This window comes from Moschus berezovskii, chromosome 14 (genome assembly GCF_049115385.1).
Source record: "Moschus berezovskii isolate FMDL1 chromosome 14, NW_MosBer_1.0, whole genome shotgun sequence".
Taxonomy (NCBI): domain Eukaryota; kingdom Metazoa; phylum Chordata; class Mammalia; order Artiodactyla; family Moschidae; genus Moschus; species Moschus berezovskii.
The window spans coordinates 53,956,206-53,972,458 of record NC_142473.1 but is presented as its reverse complement, the minus strand read 5'-3'; the positions used below and the strand labels follow the sequence as shown (position 1 = coordinate 53,972,458).

General features: G+C 38.6%; 1 pseudogene; it reads right to left on the bottom strand.

Moving 5' to 3' along the window:
• Window positions 1-13,737: 13,737 nt before the first annotated feature.
• Window positions 13,738-14,745, bottom strand: LOC129553644 (olfactory receptor 52R1-like; annotated as a pseudogene).
• Between the last annotated feature and the right edge of the window lie 1,508 nt (window positions 14,746-16,253).

The window sequence follows — 16,253 nt, the reverse complement described above, 5'->3', positions numbered from 1 at the left end:
ATTCTCGGTCGTCCCCTTCTCCTCCCGCCCCCAACCTTTCCCAGCATCAGAGTCTTTTCCAGTGAGTCAACTTGTCGCATGAGGTGGCCAAAGTATTGGAGTCTCAGCTTTAGCATCAGTCCTTCCAATGAACACCCAGGATCGATCTCCCTTAGAATGGACTGGTTGGATCTCCTTGTGGTACAAGGGACTCTCAAGAGTCTTCTCCAACACCACAGTTCAAAAGCATCGATTCTTTGGCGATCAGCCTTCTTCACAGTCCAACTCTCACATCCATACATGACCACGGGAAAGACCATAGCCTTGAGTGAGGTAGTACTCAGTAAATCTTTAATCCAATTTTCTGCTGCTGGGCAAGGCCCAAACTAGGTGGAGGCAATGAAGACAATGGCGACCTCCTTCAAAAGTCCCACACATGCACCGCTGCACTCAGTGCCCCCGACCCTTCAGCAGGCCACCGCTGACCCACGCCTCCATCAGAGACCCCTGGACACTCATGGGCAAATCTGAGTCAGTTTCTTGTGAGGTCTCTGCTCCTTTCTCCTGGGTCCTGATGTGCACAAGGTTTTGTTGTGCCCTCCAAGAGTCTGTTTCCCCAGTCCTGTGAAAGTTTTGGTGGCTCTATGGAGGAATTAATGGTGACCTCCTCCAAGAAGGCTTATGCCATACCCAGGTCTGCTGCACCCAGAGCCCCTGCCCCTGCAGCAGGCTTCTGCTGACCAATACCTCCACAGGAGACACTCAAACACTCAAAGGGAGTTCTGGCTCAGTCTCTGTGGGGTCTCCTGATGTGCACAAGGTTTTGTTTGAGCCCTCTGAGCATCTCTGGCGGGTTTGGGGTTTGATTCTAAATGCAATTTCACCCCTCCTACCATCTTGCTGGGACTTCTTCTTTGCCCTTGTACATGGGGTATCTTTTTTTGGTGGGATCCAACATTTTCCTGTAGACGGTTACTAAGCAATGAGTTATAATTTTGGAATTCTCACAAAATAAGATGAGTGAAGATAAGTGCATGTTCTTCTACTCTGCCATCTTGATTTAGCTTAGATGGACGGGTCATGGTGGAGATGTTTTGACAAAATGTGGTCACTGAAGAAGGCAATGGAAAACCACTTCAGTATTCTTGCCTTGAGAACTCCATGAACAGTATGAAAAGGCAAAAAGATAGGACACTGAAAGATGAACTCCAGAGGTCAGTAGGTGCCCAATACGCTACTGGAGAAGAGAGGAGGAGTAACTCCAGAAAGAATGAAGAGACAGAGCCAAAGCAAAAACAACACCCAGTTGTGGATGTGACTGGTGATGGAAGTAAAGTCCAATGCTGTAAAAAACAATATAGCATAGGAATCTGGAATGTTAAGTCCATGAATCAAGGTAAATTGGAAGTGGTCAAACAGGAGATGGCAAGAGTGAACATCAACATTTTAGGAATCAGTGAACTAAAATGGACTGCTGCTGCTGCTGCTAAGTTGCTTCAGTCGTGCCTGACTCTGTGTGACCCCATAGACAGCAGCCCACCAGGCCTCCCCATCCCTGGGATTCTCCAGGCAAGAACAATGGAGTGGGGTTGCCATTTTCTTCTCCAATGCATGAAAGGGAAAAGTGAAAGTGAAGTTGCTCAGTCGTGTCCAACTCTTTGCAAGCCCATGGACTGCAGCCCACCAGGCTCATCCATCCATGGGATATTCCAGGCAAGAGTACTGGAGTGGGGAGCCATTGCCTTCTCCTAAAATGGACTGGAATGGGCAAATTTAACTCAGATGACCATTATATTTACTACTGTGGGCAAGAATCCCTTAGAAGAAATGGAGTAGCCATCATAGTCAACAGAAGAGTCTGGAATGCAATACTTGGATGCAATCTCAAAAATGACAGAATGATCTCTATTCATTTCCAAGGCATACCATTCAATATCATAGTAATACAAGTCTATGCCCCAGCTAGTAACACTGAAGAAGCTGAAGATGAATGATTCTATGTAGACTTACAAGATTTTCTAGAACTAACTTTGAAAAAAGATGTCCTTTTCCTTATAGGGGACTGGAATGCAAAAGTAGGAATTCAAGAGATACCTGGAGTAACAGACAAATTTGGCCTTGGAGTACAAAATGAAGAAAGGCAAAGGCTAATAGAGTTTTCCCAAGAGAATGCACTGGTCATAACAAACACCTTCTTCCAAAAACACAAGAAAAGACTCTACACATGGACATCACCAGAGGTTCAATACCGAAATCACATTGATTATATTCTTTGCAGCCAAATATGGAGAAGCTCTAAAGAGTGAGTAAAACAAGACCAAGAGCTGACTGTGGCTCAGATCATGACTCCTTCTTGCCAAATTCAGACTTAAATTAAAGAAGGTAGGGAAAACCACTAGACCATTCAGGTACAACCTAAATTGAATCTCTTACAATTATACAGTGGAAGTAACAAAATAGATCCAAGGGATGAGATTTGATAGGCAGAGTGCCTGAAGAATTATGGACAGGTGTTTGTGACATTGTACAGGAGGCAGTGAGCAAGACTATACCCAAGAAAAAGAAATGCAAAAAAGCAAAATGGTTGTCTGAGGAGGCCTTACAAATAGCTGAGAAAACAAGAGACGTTGAAGGCAAAGGAGAAAAGAAATGATACACCCATCTGAATGCAGAGTTCCAAAGAATAGCAAGGAGAGATAAGAAAATCTTCCTCAGTGATCAATGCAAAGAAATAGAGAAAACCAATAAAATGGGAGACTAGAGATCTCCTCAAGAAAATTAGAGATACCAAGGGAACATTGCATACAAAGATGGTCACAATAAAGGACAGAAATGGTATGGACTTAACAGAAGCAGAAGATATTAAGTAGAGGTGGCAAGAATACACAGAAGAACTATACAAAAAATATCTTCATGACCTAGATAACCATGATGGTGTGATCACTCACCTAGAGCCAGACATCCTGGAATGCAAAGTCAAGTGTGCCTTAGGAAGCATCACTATGAACAAAGCTAGTGGAGGTGATAGAATTCCAGTTGAGCTACTTCAAATCCTTAAAGATGATTTTCTAAAAATGCTGCACTCAATATACCAGTAAATTTGGAAAACTCAGCAATGGCCACATGACTGGAAAAATTCAGTTTTCATTACAATGCCAAAGAAAGGCAATGCCAAAGAATGTTCCAACTACTGCACAATTGCCCTCTTTTCACATGCTAGTAAAGGAATGCTCAAAATTCTCCAAGCCAGGCTTCACCAATACGTGAACCATGAACTAACTTCAAGATGTTCAAACTGGAATTAGAAAAGGCAGAGGAACCGGAGATCAAATTGCCAACATCTGCTGGATCATGGAAAAAGCAAGAGAGTTCCAGAAGACGTCTACTTCTGCTTTATTGACTATGCCAAAGCCTTTGACTTTGTGGATCACAACAAACTGTGGAAAATTCTTCAAGAGATGGGAATACCAGACTACCTGACCTGCCTCCTGAGAACTCTGTATGCAGGTCAAGAAGCGACAGTTGGAACTGGACATGGAATAACAGACTGGTTCCATATCAGGAAAGGAGTACATCAAGGCTGTATATCGTCACCCTGCTTATTTAACTTATATGATGAGTACATCATGCGAAATGCTGGGCTGTATGAAGCACAAGTTGTAACCAAGATTGCCGGGAGAAATATCAATAACCTCAGATATGCAGATGAAACCACCATTATGGCAGAAAGTGAAAAAGAACTAAAGAGCCTCTTGATGAAAGTAAAAGAGGAGAGTGAAAAAGCTGGCTTAAAATTCCACATTCACAAAATGAAGATCATGTCATCTAGTCCCATCACTTCCTGGAAAATAGATGGGGAAACAGTGAAAACAGTGACAGACTTTATTTTTGGGGGCTCCAAAATCACTGCAGATGGTGACCGCAACCATGAAATTAAACGATGCTTGCTCCTTGGAAGAAAAGCAGTGACCAACATAGACAGCATATTATAAAGCAGAGACATTGCTTTGCTGACAAAGTCCGTCCAGTCAAAGTTATGGCTTTCAAGAAGTCATTTATGGATGTGAGAGTTGGACTATAAAGAAAGCTGAGCACTGAAGAATTGATGCTTTTGAATTGTGGTGTTGGGGAAGACTCTTGAGAGTCCCTTGGACTGCAAGGAGATCTAATCAGTCAATCCTAAAGGAAATCAGTCCTGAATACTCCTTGGAAGGACTGATGCTGAAGCTGAAACTCCAATTTTTTGGCCACCTGATGTGGAGAGCTGACTCATTGGAAAAGACCTTGATGCTGGGAAAGATTGAAAGTGGCAGGAGAAGGTGACAGCAGAGTATGAGATGGTTTGATGGCATCACCAGCTTAATGGACATGAGTTTGAGTATGCTTCAGGAGTTGGTGATGGACAGGGAAGCCTGGCATGCTATAGTCCATGGGGTTGCAAAGAGTCAGACATGACTGAGCTATTGAGCTGAACTGAACTGAACTGAACTGAGACTTGCACACAAAGAGAATGCCATGTATACACAACGTCAGAGATTCTGGTAATATGTTTATATGGCAAGGTTTCCAGAAAATCACTGAAGCTAGGACAGATGCAAGGTACAGGTTCTTCTTCAGAGCCATTAGAAGGAATCAGCCCTGCTGACACCTTAATCTTGGACTTCTAAGCTTCACAACTGTGACACAGTCAATTTCTGTTATTTACTCCACTCAGCTTTTGTTACATTGTTAAGCGAACCATTGAAAACTAATATAACAATAAATGCATTTTTATACATTATTCTAAGACATCATCTGAAAATAATTCACTTAACATGAGCCATTGGATTTTTAATATAATTCTAAGGAAATTATTCATCTACATATGATCCTGTAGAACATACATGATTAGTGTTCCACATACCCAAGAGATGATCTTTTCTTTATGTAATAATAGATCAATACACTGTGGAAGAAAATCAGGAAGAAGTCAGAAGCAGCCACAAATATAATTAAGTAATTTTCATCAGAGAAATCTATGAACTTCAGTGACAAAAAATATGTGGCTAGAACAACTGGGTATAAAAACCAAGATGAAATTTAATTCCTACCTCAATGTAAAACATCTTTATTTGCAATATAGTATAAGCTTAAATTTAGAAGCTAAAACTATAAATATTATAAGAGAAAATTTAATAGGATAATATTGTCATGAACTGAAGGAAAACAAAGATTTCTTAGGATACAAAACAGATTAAAAAAAATTCGGCATTTGAATTTCATCAAACTACAAAACATATAAAAGTAAAAAAGAAACCCACAGATGAAGAAAAACAAAATCTCACAATAGAGAGATAAAGTACTCATTAAAATTCTAAGCATATGATTTAAGAGACACTTCACAAAGAGAAGTAAATGAACGACTAGTATATGCATGAAAATATGCTCAACTCATTATTCATTAGGGAAATGAAAATTCAAACCACAAAGAGATACAAAGTCATTAGAATAACTAAACAAAATGCATTGGCAACACTAAGTGTTCAAAAATACTGTGGGGCACTTGGGGCCCTCAGGCACTGAGGACAACCCCATCAGGAATCTTTTTGGCTACTTCTAACAAAGTCAGGCATATTTTGATGAAGCAGGTCCACTTCAAGTTGCATACACCAAAGAATTGGTTAATACTTACATCAAAATGTAAGAATATCATAACTTTGTGATTCAACTATATTTCAGTTGAGAAAAAGAGCATATTTAAGGTAGCTGTGTACATAATAACAGCTAAAATATGGAAACCCAAATATCTGTCAATTGGAGAGTAATGAAATTTTGCAACATTTATTCAATAAAACACTACTCAGTAAAGAAGGGAAAAAAATAAAGAACTGGGAAAAAAGTATTTGTGGAAATAATATTGTGGAATTTCAGAGTGCCAGGATAAAGACTGGAGACTAAGGCTTTAAAATACGGAACCTATCAACTTCAAAAGAAAGACAACATTTTGTTTTAGTCTACTCAGGCTTAGTAATGAATGTGTGACATTTGTTTAACAGTTTCTCTGTGCCAGGTTGTACTCTAGAGGATTTTAAACTGTGTAGTTATGTATTCTCTACAACAACCCAATGAAATAGGTATCAACCTTCTCATTGTACAGGTAGAGAATCTAAGGCACAGAGAGGTTAAGGTTTTAGAGTGTAGACATACAGAACCAGAATGTTAACTTTACTCTCATTCACTGTAGTTAGCTAAACCTTGAAGTGCTCAAAGAAATTATTTAAAGCCTAGTAATTCTGTATATATAGTCAATCTATCAACGAAGTGTAAAAGGAAAAAATCAGAGAGATATTTTACATCTGCAGAACACACAGAAAATTTATCATTTAAGCGTCACACCCATATTTTTCTGATTAACACTGAATTATGTATTTTAGCAAAAAGAAACATATATGCAATAAAGTTCAACAACTGATTAGAATTGTTAGCTAAGTATAAATTACTCAAGGGTGCCATGTAAAGTAATCTCAGGAAAGGAGCATTCCAACATGCCTTTAAAAGTGCAGAATGTATTAAAGTCTTGCACAAAATAGGGCCTCAGAGCAGAAGTGTTGTCAGAAATTCCTGATTCAGGCCCGCCAGCCCTCAGACCTAATGAAATAGAATTTTCATTTTAACAAGAGGTTGAGGATGTTTGTATGCTCATGAAATTTTGAAAGCTTTTAGCACCATTACACCCAGGGCAGATTCATGTCAATATATGGCAAAACCAATGCAATAATGTAAAGTAATTAGCCTCCAATTAAAATAAATAAATTTAAAAAAAGAATAATTAGCAGAAAGTCATTAGTGAGATGATGCTGAAAGCTTGTCTTTATCCTCCTAGTGAGCAAAATGGAAGATAATTTGAATGCTAGTGAAGTAAGAAAGTTTTCCCAGAAATCCATGGTCCAATGTAAATTAAACAAAATATGATGTATTGAATTAGAGTCAAAGAAAATAATTTATTTTGTTGAATGAATGCTTTCTTTCACAGTGACACGTGTTTAGTTATGTAGAATAATGTCATTATTTTTCCTAGTCATAGTATGTATTTTAAATTCTCTATTGAATAACATGTATTTAAACATATTTCAATCAAAACTGACTTGCTTTAAAGTTCAAATAAATGAAAAATGAATAAATCATATTTTATATAGCTACAAGAGCATATGTAAATTAGGGCTGAAGGAAGGGAGAAAGATAACAATTGAGGTATGTAGAAAAAACAAAACATACTACTGAGCAATAATAGAAAATGAATCACTCATACATGCAACAGTATGGATGAATCTGAAAAGCTGTATTCTGAACTAGACACACGGCTCAAGTTTTGGAAGGAAAAATAATAAAATAGAGAGAAAGAAATCAGATCAGGAATTGCCTGCTTGGGATGGAGGGGGTGTTTGAATACAAACAGGCATCAAAAATCTTTATAAAGTGATAGAAATTTTCTAATATCTTAATTGAGCAGGTACCCACACAGGCATTTACATGAGTGAGAACTCATTCAACTGGGGCTTCCTAGGTGACTCAGTAGATAAAGAATATGCTTGCAGTGCAAGAGACACAGGAGACTTGGGTTCAATCCCTGAGTTAGGAAGATCCTCTGGAGGAGGGCATGGCCACATATCCAGTATTCTTGTCTGGAGAATTGCATGGACAAAGGAGCCTGGCAAGCTACAACCCATAGGGTCACAAAAAGTCCGACACAACTCAAAAGACTGAACATGCATGCACAAACTCATTAAACTATGTATTACAGATATTTGCATTTTACTATTTCAAGTTATACAGCCATAAAATAATTTTTAAAAGACAGAGAGAATCAGAATTATTTATTGATTTGCTAATAAGGGGATCATGGTTCCTCAGAACTCTAAAATTTAGGAATTCTGACAATGGTCCTCCAGAATACCCATTCATTTCTGAAGATTCCTTTAAGCTCCATTAGCTGTTTCTCTTGTGAAAAACAAATACTCCTGATTTCTCTTAAAGCACCTTCATCTGATGTTGGTTTTAATAACATAAGAGCCTCTATTTTAGGACCTTTTTCACCATTGGCTTTGACAAGAGAGTAGTGCATGAGAATAAAAATAAAGTGTGATACATATGTTTATCACCTTGATTGTGGTGATGGTATCAGAGGTATACACCTATGTCCAAACTCATCAAAATGCATTAAATATGTGCAAATATTTGTATGCTTCATACAACTCAAAAAAATGGAAAAAAATAAGAAAAAATGAAGGACATGTAGTTTTTAATATACCTCAAATTTTTCATTTAAAAGGAAACTGAATGGATAAGAAAACTGTGGTACATATACAAAATGGAGTATTACTCAGAAATTAAAAAGAATATATTTGAATCAGTTCTAATGAGGTGGATGAAACTGGAGCCTATTATACACAGTGAAATAAGCCAGAAAGAAAAACACCGATGGTGTTTTCATCCACCTCATTAGAACTGATTCAAATGTATTCTTTTTAATTTCTGAGTAATACTGCATTGTGTATATGTACCACAGGTTTCTTATATACAGTATACTGATTCATGGGGTCGCGGAGAGTCGGACACGACTGAGCGACTGAACTGAACTGAACTGAACTGAACGCATATATGGGCTTCCCTGGTGGCTCAGAGGTTAAAGCGTCTGCCTCCAATGCAGAAGACCTGGGTTCAATCCCTGGGTCAGGAAGATCCCCTGGAGAAGGAAATGGTAACCCACTCCAGTATTCTTGCCCGGAGAATCTCATGGACGGAGAAGCCTGGCAGGGTACAGTCCACGGGGTCGCAAAGAGTCGGACACAACTGAGCAACTTCACTTCACTTTACTTCAACGCAAATATACGGAATTTAGAAAGATTGTAACGATAACCCTGTATACGAGACAACTAATCTTTGAATGTATAGGCATAAAGTTGTTTCTATTATTTATATTCTTAATGTTTCTATGAGTAATTCCCATTTTGAGTATTTTTTTTTCTTTTTCTTTTTATAATTTTTATTTAATAAATGGTACAAAGCACAATGCCAAAAACATTAACAGTTAAAATTTCACCAAATGAAAAAAATACTATAGAATACACAGTTGTAAAAAGCTACATTAAGTTATTTTACAACTGCCTCAAGCTGAAAAAAGAAAAAAAAACCCAATACCATACCTAAGTTATCCCTCTCTCAAAATAATGCCATTTATGTTATAAACTATGAGCACCCCATCAAAAGACTGGAACTGCTTTTGTTAATTCATATATATATATATATATATATATGACTGTATCACTTTGCTATACACCTGAAACAAGCACAACACTGTAAATAAAATATAGTACAATATAAAATAAAAATAAGTAACAGAACTTTGGGGCTTTACATTGAGTTAGAGTTCGTATCAGAGGGATAACAGCACCACAGCCATACTGAATCCTCATGAAGGAGGCACACGAATGACTGGATTACAAGAGTTACAGGAATGAGAGCTGCTCACTTCCAAGAAACTACAGCTCACAGAAAACCAACAAAAGAATGAGATACAGACCATTTACTTATGAATGTGTAAAACTCTTGAGTATTGTTTGTTTGTAAGATTTTTCTTGTTGATTGTTGTTACCTAATGTTTCCCTTTTTAGAGAAGCTTTTTAAGGCAGCTTTGACTCTGTTGAGCCTCTCAATTTTATCTTTATTTTTATTGCATTAATACCTGGTATGTATTAGTTGCTTTCTTTTCTTTATGATTATTCTGTTTATTTTGCTAACTTCTTAAACTGGCTGCTTGTATACTTGTATACTCATTGCTTTTCCTTTTTATGTAAAGTCTACTACATTTAAGGCCTCAGTGGATAATGTTGTCTATATCCCATAGGTTTTAAGACTTTGTATTTTTGTTATCTTTCTGTAATGATGTTGTTTTTAAGTGCCATGTACTCAGTGAGTGATATAAACACATTGCAAATTTCAGTTTTCTAATAAAAATTTTGAAAAAAAAGAAACTGAATATTAATAAATAACAAAATTTGTAGTGACTTTCTTACTGTCTTCAACTCTACAACAGTTATTTTCAAGGAGATGCTCCTTCCTCAATTTTTTTCCAAAATTTCATTTGCAATCAATTATCAACAGAGCATCAGCAAATTTTGTTGAGACCAGCATTTAGTCTACCTAATTCTCACTATTAGGAGTCTCAAGATACTGTGAGAAATATTATATATGGCAGCAATGTTATGTCTATATTTCCAAACATTTCTGGAAATTATTACAGAGTCCTTAATGCCCTCAGATTGTCCATGCCACCCCGCTAGGCTTTGGCACTGAACTAACCTCTTCTGTATAGTTTTATTGTTATTTAAATTACTTTTTTTTCTCACACTGAAACTAAACTTTTCAATCATGAATAATTTTGAGAAATACATAAAGGTGCAGAAAGAACATCGAAGTACCACAAATCTCAGTACTATCATTAACTGTTATAGCATTTGGATACATTTCGTGAATCCATTTCTATGCACCTATATTCCTTTTTCAACTGGAATTCCATCACCTCCACTAGCTTTGTTCGTAGTGATGCTTTCTAAGGCCCACTTGACTTCACATTCCAAGATGTCTGGCTCTAGGTCAGTGATCACGTTATCGTGACTATCTTGGTCGTGAAGATCTTTTTTTGTACAGTTCTTCTGTGTATTCTTGCCACCTCTTCTTAATATCTTCTGCTTCTGTTAGGTCCATACTGTTTCTGTCCTTTATCGAGCCCATCTTTGCATGAAATGTTCCCTGGAATCTCTAATTTTCTTGAAGAGATCTCTTGTTTTCCCTATTCTGTTGTTTTCCTCTATTTCTTTGCATTGATCGCTGAGCAAGGCTTTCTTATCTCTCCTTGCTATTCTTTGGAACTCTGCATTCAGATGCTTATATCTTTCCTTTTTTCCTTTGCTTTTCACTTCTCTTCTTTTCACAGCGATTTGTAAGACCTCCTCAGACAGCCATTTTTCCTTTTTGCATTTCTTTTCCATGGGGATGGTCTTGGTCCCTGTCTCCTGTTCAATTTCACGAACCTCCGTCCAGAGTTCATCAGGCACTCTATCTATCAGATCTAGACCCTTAAATCTATTTCTCACTTCCACTGTATAATCATAAGGGATTTGATTTAGGTCATATCTGAATGGTCTAGTGGTTTTCCCTACTTTCTTCAATTTAAGTCTGAATTTGGCAATAAGGAGTTCATGATCTGAGCCACAGTCAGCTCCTAGTCTTGTTTTTGCTAACTGTATAGAGCTTCTCCATCTTTGGCTGCAAAGAATATAATCAATCTGATTTTGGTGTTGACCATCTGGTGATGTCCATGTGTAGAGTCTTCTCTTGTGTTGTTGGAAGAGGGTGTTTGCTATGACCAGTGCGTTCTCTTGGCAAAACTCTATTAGCTTTTGCCCTGCTTCATTCCGTGCTCCAAGGCCAAATTTGCCTGTAACTCCAGGTGTTTCTTGACTTCCTACTTTTGCATTCCAGTCCCATATAATGAAAAGGACATCTTTTCTGGGTGCTAGTTCTAAAAGGTCTTGTAGGTCTTCATAGAACCATTCAACTTCAGCTTCTTCAGCATTACTGGTTGGGGCATAGGCCTGGATTATTGTAGTATTGAATGGTTTGCTTGGAAACGAACAGAAATCATTCTGTCATTTTAAAGATTGTATCCAAGTACTGTATTTTGGACTCTTGTTGTTCCACAGGACTGGAAAAGATCAGTCTTCATTCCAATCCCAAAGAAAGGCAATGTCAAAGAATGCTCAAACTACTGCACAATTGCGCTCATCTCACACGCTAGTAAGTCATGCTCAAAATTCTCCAAGCTAGGCTTCAGCAATATGTGAACCGTGAACTCCAAGATGTTCAAGCAGGTTTTAGAAAAGGCAGAGGCACCAGAGATCAAATTGCCAACATCCACTGGATCATGGAGAAAGCAAGAGAGTTCCAGAAAAACATCTATTTCTGCTTCATTGACTATGCCAAAGCCTTTGACTGTGTGGATCACAATAAAATGTGGAACATTTTGAAAGAGATGGGAATACCAGACCACCTGATCTGCCTCTTCAGAAACCTATATGCAGGTCAGGAAACAACAGTCAGAACTGGACATGGAACAACAGACTGGTTTCAAATAGGAAAAGGAGTACGTCAAGGTTGTATATTGTCACCCTGCTTATTTAACTTATATGCAGAGTACGTCATGAGGAACGCTGGGCTGGAAGAAGCGCAAGCTGGAATCAAGATTGCTGGGAGAAATATCAATAACCTCAGATATGCAGATGACACCACCCTTATGGCAGAAAGTGAAGAGGAACTAAAAAGCCTCTTGAGGAAAGTGAAAGAGGAGAGTGAAAAGGTTGGCTTGAAGCTCAACATTCAGAAAACGAAGATCATGGCATCTGGTCCCTTCACTTCATGGGAAATAGATGGGGAAACAGTGTCAGACTTTATTTTTGGGGGCTCCAAAATCACTGCAGATGCTGATTGCAGCCAGGAAATTAAAAGACGCTTGCTCCTTGGAAGGAAAGTTATGACCAACCTTGATAGTATATTAAAAAGCAGAGACATTACTTTGCCAACCAAGGTCCGTCTAGTCAAGGCTATGGTTTTTCCCGTGGTCATGTATGGATGTGAGAGTTGGACTGTGAAGAATGCTGATTGCTGAAGAATCGATGCTTTTGAACTGTGGTGTTGGAGAAGACTCTTGAGAGTCCCTTGGACTGCAAGGAGATCCAACCAATCCATTCTAAAGGAGATCAATCCTGGGTGTTCATTGAAAGGACTGATGCTAAAGCTGAAACTGCAATACTTTGGCCACCTCACGTGACGAGTTGACTCAGTGGAAAAGACTCTGATTCTGGGAAGGACTGGGGGCAGGAGGAGAAGGGGACGACAGAGAATGAGATGGCTGGATGGCATCACCGACTCGATGGCCATGAGTTTTAATGAACTCTGGGAGTTGGTGATGGACAGGGAGGCCTGGAGTGCTGTGATTCATGGGGTCGCAAAGAGTCAGACACGACTGAGAGACTTAACTGAACTGAACTGATATTCCTTTTTAGAATTGAAATCAGCCATATGGACCATCTTTTTTCAGTTTTACATTATATTTTGATCATTTCCACACCATTAGATACATTTTGAAAATACTGGTTTTAAATGATAAATAGCATTCAATTGGTCATTACTATATCTGCTTTCTTATAAATCAATATTTGAATGTTTTCCTTCTCTTTTTTTTAGTAATAATGAATCCACACTTGTCTTTGTACATCATTTTCTAACATTCTATTTATATAAATAAATTCTAAGCTTGGGGAAAATAGAAAACTTTTAAACAATTTCCACCAAAATTTCTAAATTCCTTTATCACAAGGTATACCAACTTATCCTTCTACCAGTCATTCAATAGGAAATGTCATCTTGTTTGTCTGTGGAAGATGATATTCTTTTCTGATCTTCACAAATTTGATAGGTGAGCATGTCTTTTACTCTTTTCGTCTGATGATTAACATAGGTCAACCCTGTGTTCATTATGAATAACCTGTTTCAGAGAATCATATTCAGGGTATCCTGAAAATTGCCCCTGTTGCTTCAGGAGGATGGCTATTTTCTGAGTCCGTTGTTCATAGAGATGATCTTCTGACAACATGCAATATCATGTTAAACCTTCTATATTTATGTCCCCAGATCAGTGGGGTGACTGGGATGGTTATATACCTAAGCTTTTACTCAAGGGTCTTTTCTACAATATCCTTGAACAACCCTGTCCCTGATCTGTTTTGTTCTAACTCTGTAGATGATGGCGTTAAGCATGGGAGGTACCAGGAGATAAGAGAATAGCCAACATGTCATGTACCATTCACGGCACTTGATATCCAAAGCAGTGGGTGAGGAAAGTAAAGAGAGCAGGGACATAAAAAGCCAAGATGACTTGGGAGGCACATGTGCCAAAAGCTTTGAACTGGCCTTCACCTGAGGGTAACCACAGCACAGTTCTGCAAATCACCACTTAGGATACACTGATCACATTAACATCAAAGCCAACCACAGAGAAGACTGCAAAGAGCCCATATGCACGATTAACTCTAGTGTCAGCACACACTGGCTTCAACACAGCCATGCACTCACAGTATGACTGGGGGTTGATCTGATTGGGGCAGAAGCACATCCTGGACACCATGAAACAGAAAGGACTCACCCACAGCAGCCCTCTCATCATCACACCTGCCCCCAGTTTATCCATGACAGATGGGGTCAGGATACTAGAGTGATGCAGTGGGAAGCAGACAGCCACATAACGGTCCAAGGCCATAGCCATGAGCAATCCAGACTCCATGGAAGAAAAGGCATGGAGGAAGAACAACTGGATGAGGCAGGCATGGTATTCAATCTCATGATTGTGAAACCAGAATATGGCCAGCATTTTAGGTTGCGTGGAAGTGAGGACCAAGTCAGTGATAGCCAGCATGGCCAGAAAGAGGTACATGGGCTCATGCAAGGTGGGATCGTTCGGATTACATAAAGGAGAGTGATATTGCCAACTAGAGTCACAACACACATGGCACAGAATGGAAAGGCAACCGAAAACTAAGAATTCTCCAATCCTGGGATCCCAAGGAGGATGAAGGGCACCAGATGAGAAGAGCTTTTCCCTGAAGTCAACCTCACTGGACAGTTAATGTTTCTCCACTGGGAAGGTAATCTACTCCCTTTAGGGGATAACATTAAAAGCAGTCATGATTATTATTTATAATATTTTGGATGAAATAATTGAACAATTGAGCAGCTTGAGTTAATATTAAACCAGAATAATTTTGACTATCTTAATAAATAAAAATTTGCAATATAAAATAATGCCACTAATTATTATTTATTCATACTTATGTCCATGCAAAGGGGGTCAGAATATATAAGCTACATTAATAATAATATTTCATGAGTAATATTTCATAATATTTTATAAGAGTAATAGCTTTTTGAAAATAGAATCTGTGAAAGGTAAACTATCTTGACAAACAACATCATAATATTCTTTCCCTTCTTTTCAATTTAGAACTGACAACTCATTTGTTTAACCTAAGAATAGGTCCCTTCTTTCCTCTTGAGAAGTTCTTCCACAGGGAGCAATTGGTTCACTACACGACACCACAATACCCATTCATGGTGGACCCATGCTCTGAGGATGTGGGAAGCAGTGATCTGCTCTTCCTTTCTGTCATGGAGAGGGCTCCTACTTCTCCATGAGAGATGATTATGCAGAAGACCCTGTCGTCTCCCTGCTGACATGTTCTGAGACCCCCAAAGCCAAGGACCTTACCATGTAGAAACCAAAGGAGGAAGACAGGACTGTACGTTCCCTCTGACCCCTCCCAGGACAGGGCTGATGTCTGGGAGGTGGAGCAAGCATGCTAGCCAAGGGCACCAGCCTGGCAAGGGACTGAATCAGGCCTCCATCCCATTTGCCCTGTCTTTCTTTGGACTTCATGCACACTTTCACTGACCAGTTTGCAGGTGTTCAAAGTCAGAATGTACTTTAGATTTTGCATGAGAATCTCCTTTGGTAGAAATATTCAGATATATATTCAGACAGATGACCAGATAACAAAGGCCGAGGTCTATACAGCACACAGGCTGTATGCTGTGGCCTCCTGCTTCTGAATTAAAACAATGGTGCAACACTTGGGCCACATTCCGGGTTGGAAGTCGGTTTGGAAAACTCTTTGACTTAAAGGCAGATAGCAGTGTATTTACTGATAATGAATTAGTTTTGACTCTAAAACAATTACCATGGGGATTTGGAATGGGTGATAACTTGACTCAGCAATTGTGTACCTGTAATGAATTTAGGCTACAACTTCTATTACTTGGAAGATAAGCAAACTTTTCTTTTTTCCTGAAAAAGTCAGATCTTAAAGGTTTTAGGCTTTTGAGTCATATCTCTGTTGTAACTTCATTTAGCCAAAGCAGCTACCATAATCAATATATAAATACATGAGTATGGCTGTGTTCCAATAAGAGTTTATTTATTAAAACAGGCTGCAAGTTAGATTTGGTCTGTAAGCTATAGTTTTCCAACCCCTGTCCTAAATGATAAATTTTCATAATGCCATCCCTAAGCCATGTTCTCTTTCTAGCACCTGTGTAGGCCACAGAATAAGAGTTTAATAAAGGTTTGCTGAATAAAATAACAAATAGAATCCATTATTCAGTAGCAATGGCATCATTAATACATT